This window comes from Mus caroli, chromosome 4 (assembly GCF_900094665.2).
Source record: "Mus caroli chromosome 4, CAROLI_EIJ_v1.1, whole genome shotgun sequence".
Classification (NCBI taxonomy): domain Eukaryota; kingdom Metazoa; phylum Chordata; class Mammalia; order Rodentia; family Muridae; genus Mus; species Mus caroli.
Genome location: NC_034573.1, coordinates 112859413 through 112871025, shown reverse-complemented (window position 1 = coordinate 112871025; position 11613 = coordinate 112859413).

Below are 11613 nucleotides of genomic sequence, written 5' to 3'. Positions count from 1 at the left end.
AATGGAATCTGATGCCCTGTTTCTGGTATGCAGATGTACATGCAAAATAGAGCACACATATGTGTAAAATAAATATTTTTTAAAATAATGGTTTTAAGCTGGGCATGGTGGTAACTGGCTTTAATCTCAGCACTCAGGAGGCAGAGCAAGAAGATCTCTGTGAGTTTTAGGTCAGCCTGCTTTACAGAACAGGATAGTCTACAGTTCCAGGACAGCCATGAATGAATACACACACACACACACATACACACACACACACACACACACATGCACACATATATGTGTGTATGTATATACGTGTGTGTGTATATATATATACATATATATGGAGAGAGAGAGAGAGAGAGAGAGAGAGAGAGACTCTGTCTTTAAAAAGAAAAAGGTTTTACGTAAAGAAAGGGAAGTCAATAAAGACACTGTGTATAAGGACCTTCTGGATACAGCAAAGGCAGTAGTGACAAGGAAGTTTACAGTGATGTATCTGCAACAACAGCAATCACATAGAAACAATGTTACAATTCAAGGAATGTAACAGAAAGAGAAAAACAAACAAGCAAACAAACAAAAACACCAAAACTTGTAAGGAAGAGCAGAGCAGAAAAGAGACTAAAAAAAGAAATGCGTAATTGGTTTGAAAAGAAAACCAAGGGCTGAAGAGATGTCTCAGTGGTTAAGAGTACTGACTGCTTTTCCAGAGGTCCTGAGTTCAATTCCCAGCAACCACATGATAGCTTACAACCCTCTACAATGAGATCTGGTGCCCTCTTGTGGCCTGCAGGCATACATTGTGGCAGCATGTATACATAATAAATCTTGAAAAACAAAACAGGAGATTCAAAGACCATTGAGAGTTATTATGAATGACTGTGTGGGAACAAATGCGCAGATTTCTGAGCACATACAATCAAACCACAAAGAAACAGACAACCCAAAAAGATCAGGAACAAGGGGGCTGGTGAGATGGCTCAGTGGATAAGAGCACCCGACTGCTCTTTCAACGAGATCTGACTCCCTCTTCTGGAGTGTCTGAAGACAGCTATAGTGTACTTACATATAATAAATAAATAAATAAATAAATAAATAAATAAATAAATAAATAAATAAATAAATCTAAAAAAAAAAAGAAGAGGTACACTTCGGTATCTTTATAAAAAAAAACAAAAAGATCAGTAACAAGTAATGAGAATAAAAACTGAAAACCTAAATCTGTAGAGTCACTGCTGAATTTTATCAAATCTTTAAAGATGCCAATTCTTCTCAAATGACTCCAAAGAGTTGAGAAAGAGGAGACCCTTCAAACTCATTCTTTCTTGCTGTTGTTCAGACAAGGACTTATCATATAGTCCTGACTGGCCTTGAACTCAAAGAGGTCACTCTGCCTCTGCCTCCCGAAAGCTGGGCCATGCCACCCAGCCTCCAGTCTCATACTGCGTGTCCTGCATTATCTTGATATCAAGACCAGAGAAGGAGCCCAGGGAGATGGCTCAGATAGTAATGGTGTTACTGCCAAAGCTGACAAGCTGAGTTCAATCCCTGGAGCTACACAGTGGAGAGGACACACAGCAGCAGGTTGACCTCTGAACTCTACATGTGTGACACACACATACACGAAAATAGATGGTTTTTTGTTTGGTTGGTTGATTTTGGTTTTTCAAAACAGGGTTTCTCTGTATAGCTTTGACTGTCTGGGAACTTGCTCTGTAGACCAGGTTGGCCTTAAACTCACAGAGATCCACCTGCCTCTGCCCTCTGCCCTCTGCCCCCCGCCCCCCTTCCCCCTGCCCCTGCCTTTGCCTGTGCTAGAATTAAAGGCATGTGCCATCACTGCTTGTCAAATAAATTTTAAAAACAAAACAAAACAAAACAGAAAACCAAAAAAAAAAAAAAACCAATGATGACAACATCAACTATAAAACAATATCTCTGATTAACACATTTTCTCAAATAAAATCCAATACCACATACACAGGGATTCAACAAAAGCAAATCAACAAACACAGTAAATTATCTGTGAGTAATGGCTCACCCCTGTGAACCCAGCACTCAAGAAACTGAAACAACAGAGTAAGACATGTTCTCCCCCACATCTCAAAACCAAAACCAAAACCAAAACCAAAACCAAAACCAAAACCAAAACCAAAGCCAAAGCCAAAACCAAAGCCAAAGCCAAAGCCAAAGCCAAAGCCAACACACAACTAAGCTTGGCTGGAAAGATGACTCAGGCAGTACATCTGCCTTACAGGACTGGAGCTTAATCTCCAGAGCCCGCTTAAAGGTGGAAGAGGAGGTGCTGGGCTGTGGTTCACCTTTCATCCTAGGAAGCAGAGGCAGGTGGGTCTCTGAGTTCGAGGCCAGCCTGGTCTACAGAACAAGTTCCAGGACAGCCAGGGCTACACAGAGAAACCCTGTCTTGAAAAACAGAACAAACAAGCAAAAAGTGGAGAAAGAGATAAGACTCCACAAGGCTGTCCTCTGACCTCCACATGCATGCTCTGTCACATACATGTTCGCATGCAACAATCAATACATAGAAACTGAGTTTTAAAAAACCCACAATACGTCACATTAGCAAAAGGAAAGAACTGTATAATCACCAGGCATGACGATCAACTTGGGAGGCAGAGTCAGGAGGATCTCTATGAGTTCAAGGCCACCGTGGTCTACATAGTGAGTTCCAGGACAGTCAACGTGCAGGCCCCTGCAAAGAAACTCTGTTCAGCATGACCTAGCCAGGCTGGTTGAAACTTCTAGAGTCTGACCTGGAGGGACTTATTTTTTAGATATTTAAACACAGTAAAACTGACAATTTTTTCTCATGTGTTTTCACAACAAAAGCTTAAGACACGGCTACATTGAAATTCCTTTGCAAAGTACATCTCTTTTGTAAAGGACCTATTACCTCTTCCACAAGCATGGGTTCTATTGCCTGAGAAACGGTGTTTAAGATAAGGGTCTAGGGAGGAAGGTTTGTAATAAGCAAAGTGCAGGGGAACTTTCTCATAAGCATAGGTTCTATTGACTGAGAAACAGTGCTCAGGTAAGGTCGGGATTCAGTGAAGGCTGGCACCACAGAACAGCAGAAGATCACCAGGTTGCGAAGCACACGCTCTCACCTTCCTGGGGAACAGGCATCAGTTTCGCCTGCTTTCTCTCATGCTCCCTGTAAGACCCTGTACCCTCTACAAGCTAAGGCTATTTAGAGAAACCCTGTCTCAAAAACCTAAATAAATATATAAATAAAATGTAAAATCTTAAAACAAGGTCAAACAAGATGTGTTGTGGTGTGTGCTTGTAATCCCAGGGCTGGGACAGTAGACTAAGGCTGGTGGCCCTGGGGAAAAGCCAGACACACACAGATCTGACACCAGCAACACCATTGCCCCTATTGCCCTTGACCTCTGGCTTCCAACCTCTCCCAGATAAGCATGCATTCCTACCAACACACACATATATATTCACACATGCATACACACACACTCACACACACATACACACACATTCATACACATATTCACACACACATACCCACACATACATTCACACACATATACACTCACACACACATACATACACATTCACACATATTCACACACACACACACATACACTCTCTTACACATATTCATACACACACACACACACACACACACACACACACACACGAATTCAAGGTTCAGAAAGGCAGATGTGGAAGTCAGAGCCCGGAGGGCAGGATGGAGGGGAGTGGCCTTAGATATCTTGAAATAGGGGATGTGTTGGGAAGTAGGTTGTGGATGGAACTGGAGGTAGGTGCTAGAGGCGTAGGGGTAGGGGTGGGGCTGGGGAGAAGGTGGTGAAACTCAGAGGAAAGAACATAAATGCTGACCTTAGCAGAAAGGTTGTGCGAGGAGAGCCATCAAGAGGAGTTCTCAGGTCTGGGGATCGAGGAGAAGCAGAGGTGCTGATAACGGGGACCATGGGTGCTTTCCAAGTTATGATTCAGCATGTTTCACAGGTTCTCTAAAATTTACTCCTCAGCACATTCTGATGACGTTGGTAGTCTTAGAACTATCGTTTCCAATAAAAAGTTAAAAACAAAAACAAAATTATCAGCCGGGCGGTGGTGGCGCACGCCTTTAATCCCAGCACTTGGGAGGCAGAGGCAGGTGGATTTCTGAGTTCGAGGCCAGCCTGTCTACAGAGTGAGTTCCAGGACAGGTAGAGCTACACAGAGAAACCCTATCTCGGAAAAAAACAAAACAAAAAAAAAAAAAAAAACAAAAAACAAATATTATCGTTTAACAGAGGGGAGGCAGCCTTAGAGATCACACTGAGTGATCTCTAAGCCCCAAGCCCCACTGTCAAGTGTTCGGCTGCCCTCTCCCCTGGGTGCTAGTCTACTTGTGGCCGCCAGGGGGCAGAAAGAGGCCAGAAATTCAGACAGGCCTGGGTGTTCTTGAACTTCCCCGAGCCTTTCTTTGTGGCCAGAGGGTTTGCCGATCAAATGGTTTGACCTACTGTTTTTTCATTTTGCCACAGGATAAACTGAGGCCCAGAGAGGAACAGTCACTGGCCCAGGCTACCGGACCAATCACAGGCAGAAATGGGGCCAGCGCCCTCACAGGGGCAGCAGCTTCATCCCCTGCCTGGGCTCAGCACTTCAAGGAAGGACTTCAAGTCACAGGGCTCAAGGATTCTGAGCCCATTCTGTCTCTCCACAGACATGGAGGCGCCCCACAGTCCATACTGCCCAGTAGTCAGAAAGGGCAGGGCGGCCATTACCTGAGTGAGGCTCATTATAATCAAGTCTCTGAGAACCCGGGACAGGGCCCGTTCTGAGTCACAATGACGAGGACTGAAGCACCAGGCATGGACCTCACAGGATGTGGCTGCTACAGTGCTGCTGCTATCATCAGAAGCGCCACACAGTGCCATCACTCAGGCAGGTGTCTGTCACGTCGTTCACAGCTGCATCGCTGAAGCTGGGAATGGGCAGCCCTGGGCTACACACCTCGCTGGGCGTCTGTGCAGACTGGCCTCTGTGCCTGGCCCTATGATGGCCCTGATTAGTGCCACAGCTGGAACTTCTGATGTAAATGACGGGTGAGTAGAACAAGCAGAAACTGAGGCAGGCCAGGGAAAAGGCTACCAGAATCCCCAGATAGGGCCCAGAGCAGTGACCCCGAAGGGCATTCCTGGGATTATGGCTTGTGTCACTCCTGCCTGATCAGGGTTTATCTTCCATACAAAAGTCCCACAATACTGGTCAAGGCATGCTCCAGAACATATCCTGCCTTGGGGGGAGCCTTAGGATTACCCCTCAGTCAGAGCCTACTGCAGGCTTAGCTGGGTCTGCTGGGAAAAGGCTCCTGCCCATTGGTATTAGCATGGGGTGGGAGAAGCTTAGCACTCTTAAATCTCTCTGAGGGAAGTTGATCTGAGCTGGTAAGGTCAGAGGTCACTTCTGCATTGGCCTCCTTTTGTCCTGCTTTGGGAATATCGGGGTCAGAGGGCAGGGTTTGACCAGAGGTCAGGAGCCTACGTTCATGTTTTAGCATTCTTTATAGACACTGACCCTGTACGAGGTAGTGCAAGATAGATCTGCAACAAGGTCCCAAAGATGAGGATTGAATGGGCCTTGAAGTTCAGCTCCGCCCCTTGCCCTCCTTGGCAGAGCTGAGGGTCCTGGAGTGGGCTGTACCCACCTGAGGATGTACTTGCTCCTCCTGAGTTCCTGTAGGTAGCTGCAGCTATGGCCTCAGCAGCCCCTATGCACTGGACTGAAGTGAGGCTTGATGTCAGCCTAGCCTGGGCTGAGACAAGCCCTATCTGAATGAAAGAGCCCCATTGAGATGGTCTGTTGTCTAGACACAGGCCTTGAGCCCTTGCTAAAGGAGAGGCAGAATCTGGTCCTACACAAGTGGCTCTCGCTCCCCTTTGTGGACCTCCAGGTGCTGGACCACAACTAAGCTAGCTATCCCAGCCTCAGAACCCATGCTGACTTTACAATCAACCACGCCCCCTTGGTCCAGGTTTCCTCTCCCAAACACCCGCTTTTTGTTGAACCTGAATTTGTGTTTTTATCATAGACCCAGATCTGTCTAGTCTGCACTTCGGACAACGACTTGTCACAAGGTTGGTGACACTATGAAGCCTGGATATCCTGAAGGAGGGGACAGAAATGGGAAGCTCAGAACCCCCAGAGTCCTCTGCATCTGTGGTAACATTGCCTCTTAAGTACCCAGATACCTACCTTGGGCAGTCAGGGAAGCACCCCAGGCTGGGTATGACCTCAAGGACGATTGACAGCCTCCCTAGGCCGGGTAAGGACCTGACCTAGCCTGCCCTGAGGTCAGGTTCCTCAGCTGAGGGTGGGCAGGGAGAAGAAGGCGGCCAGCTTGGCGGGAGGCCTCCTTTGTAGCAAGTCTTTTCTCAACGGTGGAGCTCGGCTGCCTGCCAGGTGCCAGGGTGCGGCTCTGGCCTCCCGCCCCACAGGCAGTTTTGCCGCCAAGCCCTGTACCTGGCTCAGTAGCAGTTTCCCGCGCTTCCCCTGCCAGACCCGGCAAAGTGAGAGGCAGGGTGTGTAAGGAAGACAGAGTAGGCTGGCTCCAAGCTCACCCAGCCCACAACTCTGGCAGGGACTCCAAGTCTAAACAAAAAGACTGACTAAGGTTTTGGCATTTAAAACAGAATTCTCCTAAGGGAATATGTATATATATAATTTTTTAAGAGTGTGTGTCTGTTGTGTGTACTCTTGTTCAATAAAATGGAACCTCAGCCCCACCATGTATTACCTGCCAGACAGGGACAAATGACTTAACCTCTTGTGCTTCATTTGTGTCTTGTTTGTAACTTAGGTTATCAGGAGGATTGGATGGGTTTGCCCAGACCTCTCTCAGAACCAAGTCTTGGGACATGAAGAGCTGTGGAGGCTCTGGCTGTGACTCTAGTGTTGTAGATGTGGAAGTCTGTGGACAACTTGAGGGAGTCAGTCCTCTCCACCATTAGAGGTTCTGGCATCAAACAGGCCATCAAGCTTGGTGGCAAGTACCTTTCCCTTCTGAACGAAATCAATAGCTGAAGAGCCAGGGTCTTTTCAGTCATTGAGCCTAGTTGGGACACTCTTCTGTCTCTCTGTCTCTCGATATCTCCTGATGGCATTTCCCTGAACTGCCACCGTGTTCTCGTGGCTCTTGGCAGATCCTCTGTGTCTCTGAACACATAGCCCAACACAGCTCTGGGTACTCAGGTCAGGTTTGCTGCAGAAACAGAACCTTCAAGAGGTGGGAGCTAAATCTTAAAAAAAAAAAAAAAAAAAAAAGAGGCTGGTGAGATGGCTCAGTGGTTAAGAGCACTGACTGCTCTTCCAAAGGTCCTGAGTTCAAATCCCAGCAACCACATGGTGGCTCACAGCCATCTGTAATGGGCTTCTGATGCTGTCTTCTGGTGTGTCTGAAGAAGAAGAAGAAGAAGAAGAAGAAGAAGAGGAAGAGGAAGAGGAAGAGGAAGAGGAAGAGGAAGAGGAAGAAGAAGAAGAAGAAGAAGAAGAAGAAGAAGAAGAAGAAGAAGAAGAAGAAGAGGAAGAGAGCCTCCATCAGAACTAAGCAGAAGAAGAAGAGGAGGAAGAAGAAGAGGAAGAAGAGGAGGAAGAAGAGGAGGAATAAGCAGAAGAAGAAGAGGAGGAAGAAGAAGAGGAAGAAGAGGAGGAAGAAGAGGAAGAAGAGGAAGAGGAAGAGAGCCTCCACCAGAACTAAGCAGAAGCTGCCACCATATTCCCGAGGCTCCAGGAATTTAATTAAGCAAGCCTCTTTTCTTTAGAAGTTATTCAACCTCAGGTATTGTGTTACAGTAACACAGAAATGGAGCTAATACAAACTGGCCCCTCTGAATACCTAACAATGGGAGGGAAAACTGTTGAACAGTTTGAGTTATGTATCAAGAACCCACCAACTATGGCCAAGAACCCTGGGAAGCAGCACTGGATGGGCAGGCATCCTGAAGGGATTTACTGCTGTGGCAATCTGGGGTGGTTGTCAAGAGACCCGTGCCATGCCCTGGCACCATCATGGTAATTCCAGCATTTGGCTTGGATGGTTGATGTCACCGTCTCCCTCCAAAGGCTGAGAATGCATAGCCCAACGCAGCTCCTTTTATTCATTCCTTCATTCCTACTATCTATCTGGTATGAGGAGGACAGAGAGGACCCCGACTGCAGGCTTCTCATCCTCTCAGAAACCCAACTCTTTCTTCTCTTGGATTGGCCTCACTGCTCAGTTCCTTCCAAGTTTGGGTCTTTGTTCTTAAGACTGACAGTGTTAAGAACCTGCCCTTGGTCTAACCAGACCTTCAAAGTTCCAGCACTGTTGGGAAAAGTGGGCATCTCCAGGCTGTGTGTGATGACACAACTTTGCTGGCTGATGTGGGGACAAAACAGGGCAGCAGGCTGGAGAAAGACGTTGGCAGCAAAGAGAGAACAGCAGCGCTGGGGTTCCTGCAAAAGGGACAACAGGACTGCTAGGAGGATACAGCTGATGACTCCTGTGTCGTGTGCGTGTGCTGTGCATGTGCATGTGTGTGTGTGCATGTGTGTGTGTACAGATGCATGTGCATGTGTATGTGGCGGCCAGGGGTCAACCTTAGTGTTGAGTCCCTCAGGGCTATCTACCTTGTTGCTGAGACAACCTCTCTTGTCAACCTAGAATTCCCCCATTAGGCTAGGCTGGCAGGTGAACAAGCTTGAAGGTTTTGCCCGTTTTTACTCTGCAGCACTGACTGCTCTTCCAAAGGTCCTGAGTTCCACCATGGTTTGGGTGTGTTCCACCATGCCTGTAGGTGCTGGGAATTGAACACAGATCCTCATGTTGGCACTGGCAAAGAGTTTACTAACTGAGCCATTTCCCTAGCCCCTGGGGACATCCTTTTTTTTTTCTTCAATGATTTGTTTATTTTTATTTTATGTGCTTTGAAGTTCTGCCTGCGTGTGTGTCTGTGTGAAAATATCAGAGTTCTTGGAACTGGAGTTAACAGAGGAGGAGGAGGAGAAATTATCTCAGGTCTAAGGCAAACCCTATAAGAATGGCCATGCGGGTGTTTAGAATTGAACTTCGGTCCTCTGGAAGAGGAGCCAGTGCTTTTAACTACTGAGCCATCTCCCAGGAACATCCTCTGAATGTTGATGTTACACCTGTTCACATCTGTTTCCATCTCAGCTCAGCCAATCTCTTCCAGAGCCAACTCCTCTTCCTGTTCCCAGCCTGAGCTACCCTGTCCTAGCCTCCCTGAGAGTAGGATAAACCCGACACCTCCCAATGGTCTCTTTAGTCCACCAGCTCATGAACTCGACTTCCTTCCAGGCTATCACTTTGGGTACTGAAAACCTCTCTTTTTCATACAACCTTGCCCTTGGCTGTTACAACTGATTGTCCGGATGTCTGTATTGAAGCCTAGTTTGGAAGTTGAAAACATAATTTCTTTCATACACACACACACACACACACACACACACACACACACAGTTGCTGTTGTTTCAAAACAGGGTTTCTCTGGGTAGCTCTGCCTGTCCTGGAACTTGCTCTGTAGACCAGGCTTGGCCTTGAAACTCACAGAGAACCACCTATCTCTGCCTCCTGAGTGCTGGGATTAAAGGCGTGCACCACCACCAGCAAGCTGCTTTTTTTATATATTTCTTTTTGCTTTTTTGCTGTAGAACTCCCTTGAGGTAGGATCTGGAGAGATGGCTCAGCAGTTAAGAGCAGCTGTGGATTTTGTGAGGACTGGAGTTTGGTTCCCAGCACCCACATTATGGCTCACAACCATCTGTAACTTCAGTTCCAGGGGATCCAATGCCCTCTTCTGAACCCTGTGGGAATCCGGCATGTGCATGGTGACATACATGCATACAAGACACTCATACACATAAATCTAAAAAGAAAACCACCACACACACACTCCATTTTATTTCTGTGTTGCAGATTAGACATAGAGCCTTGGGCATGCCATACAAGCCCTTTCTCGCTGAACTAAATTCCCAGTTCCCCAGTATGGACTTGCAAAGGCAATGTGAATGCCTGTGGCTGACTAGGAGATGGAGGGTTACATATGAGGAAGTGTGGAAAAGAAAAGGCACAAATATTAGTATTTCAAGATGTTTTCCTCCTACACGCATAGTCAAATGCTTGCAAATGCAATGTCCAAGGGCCTCTGGTTAGGGGTGACAGACTTCCCAGAGTTCAAATGCTGTAGAACAGGAAACAGCCAGCCAGTTCACCTGCCTGCGATGGGAGGGTCAAAGGGAGGTCTGTGCAGAGGCAGCCGTGCGTGCATGAGTCCTGGAAGACATGGGCAAACATTTCCAGGGAAACACGGGTTTGGAGAAAGCATCCCAGGAGGCATCAGGAGGGCGAAGGAGCATGGAACAAAGCAGGAAGCACTGCTTAAGTGCTCTCCCAAGAGCAATTTAACTGTCACAACCTTTGGGGGCTACATCTCTAACAGGATGAGAAAGTAAAGGCACAGAGAGGTTCAGTTACTGGCCTAAGAACTAAGAACCAGTAACTGAACCTAAGAGGTTCAGTTACTGGTCTGGCAAGGGGTAGTGCTGAGACCCCAGCCCGAGGAGTGTGGTTCCAGAAGGCCTGTGATTCATGTGTGCCTGACTGTCAGCTAGTGAGAGCTTCAACTAAGGGAGTGAGCAGAAGATTGAGCTCAGAGAGAGGACTGTCAGCAGAAGGAGGGTTGGAAAAAACTCACCATCAATAGGAAGACAAAAGATGTAACTAAGGCTGAGGCTTCTGGCAGGATGCTTACCTAACACATGTGAAACTTTGGCTTCCATGCCTAGCACTCTCCTGCCCCCTCTACACCCCCATCCCCACCTCTCCCACCCCACCCCAACCTCCAACCCTCTCACCCCCATCTCACCCCACCTCTCCCATACTCCACCCCACACCAACCCTATCCCATCCCCACAACACCTGTCACCACACCATACCCCATCCCACCCCTCTAACTTTCCCCATACCCCCACCTCCACCTACCTCCCCCCATCCCATACTGCATAAACCCACCCCTACTTCCCCCCACACCCCCACCTCCCTCCACTCACCACACCCCACATCCCCACCTCCCCCCACACAAAGAAGATGCAGAATGGAAATGGGTAGGAGGGGCAAGACAAGAGGCAGAGACCAATCAGAATAGACTAGCAGGTGCCCCAGCCTGAAGCTCAGGGACAGTGGACCAGAAGGGGTCCAGGAGGTTACTTGGGTAGGATGGTGTGAAAGGAGCCTCCAAAGATGCTCTCACATCCTAATCCTCAGAACCTGTGAGTGTCTTTTCTGCAGCAGAAGAGATCTACAAGTGTGACTACATTAAGGACCCTGAGATGGAATGACTTTTGGGTTTTCTGAGTGGGCCAGAGACAATCATGAGGTTCCAGGGTGGCGAGGGCCAGGGAGGAGGAAGCTGTGTGCCAGAAGAAGCAGGAGCAGCAGTGCAGATACAGAGTAAGTGGCTCCAGAAGCAGAAGCAGTGCAGATACAGAGTAGGTGGCTCCAGGAGCAGGAGCAGCAGTGCAGATACAGAGTAGGTGGCTCCAGGAGCAGAAGCAGTGCAGATACAGAGTAGGTGGCTCCAG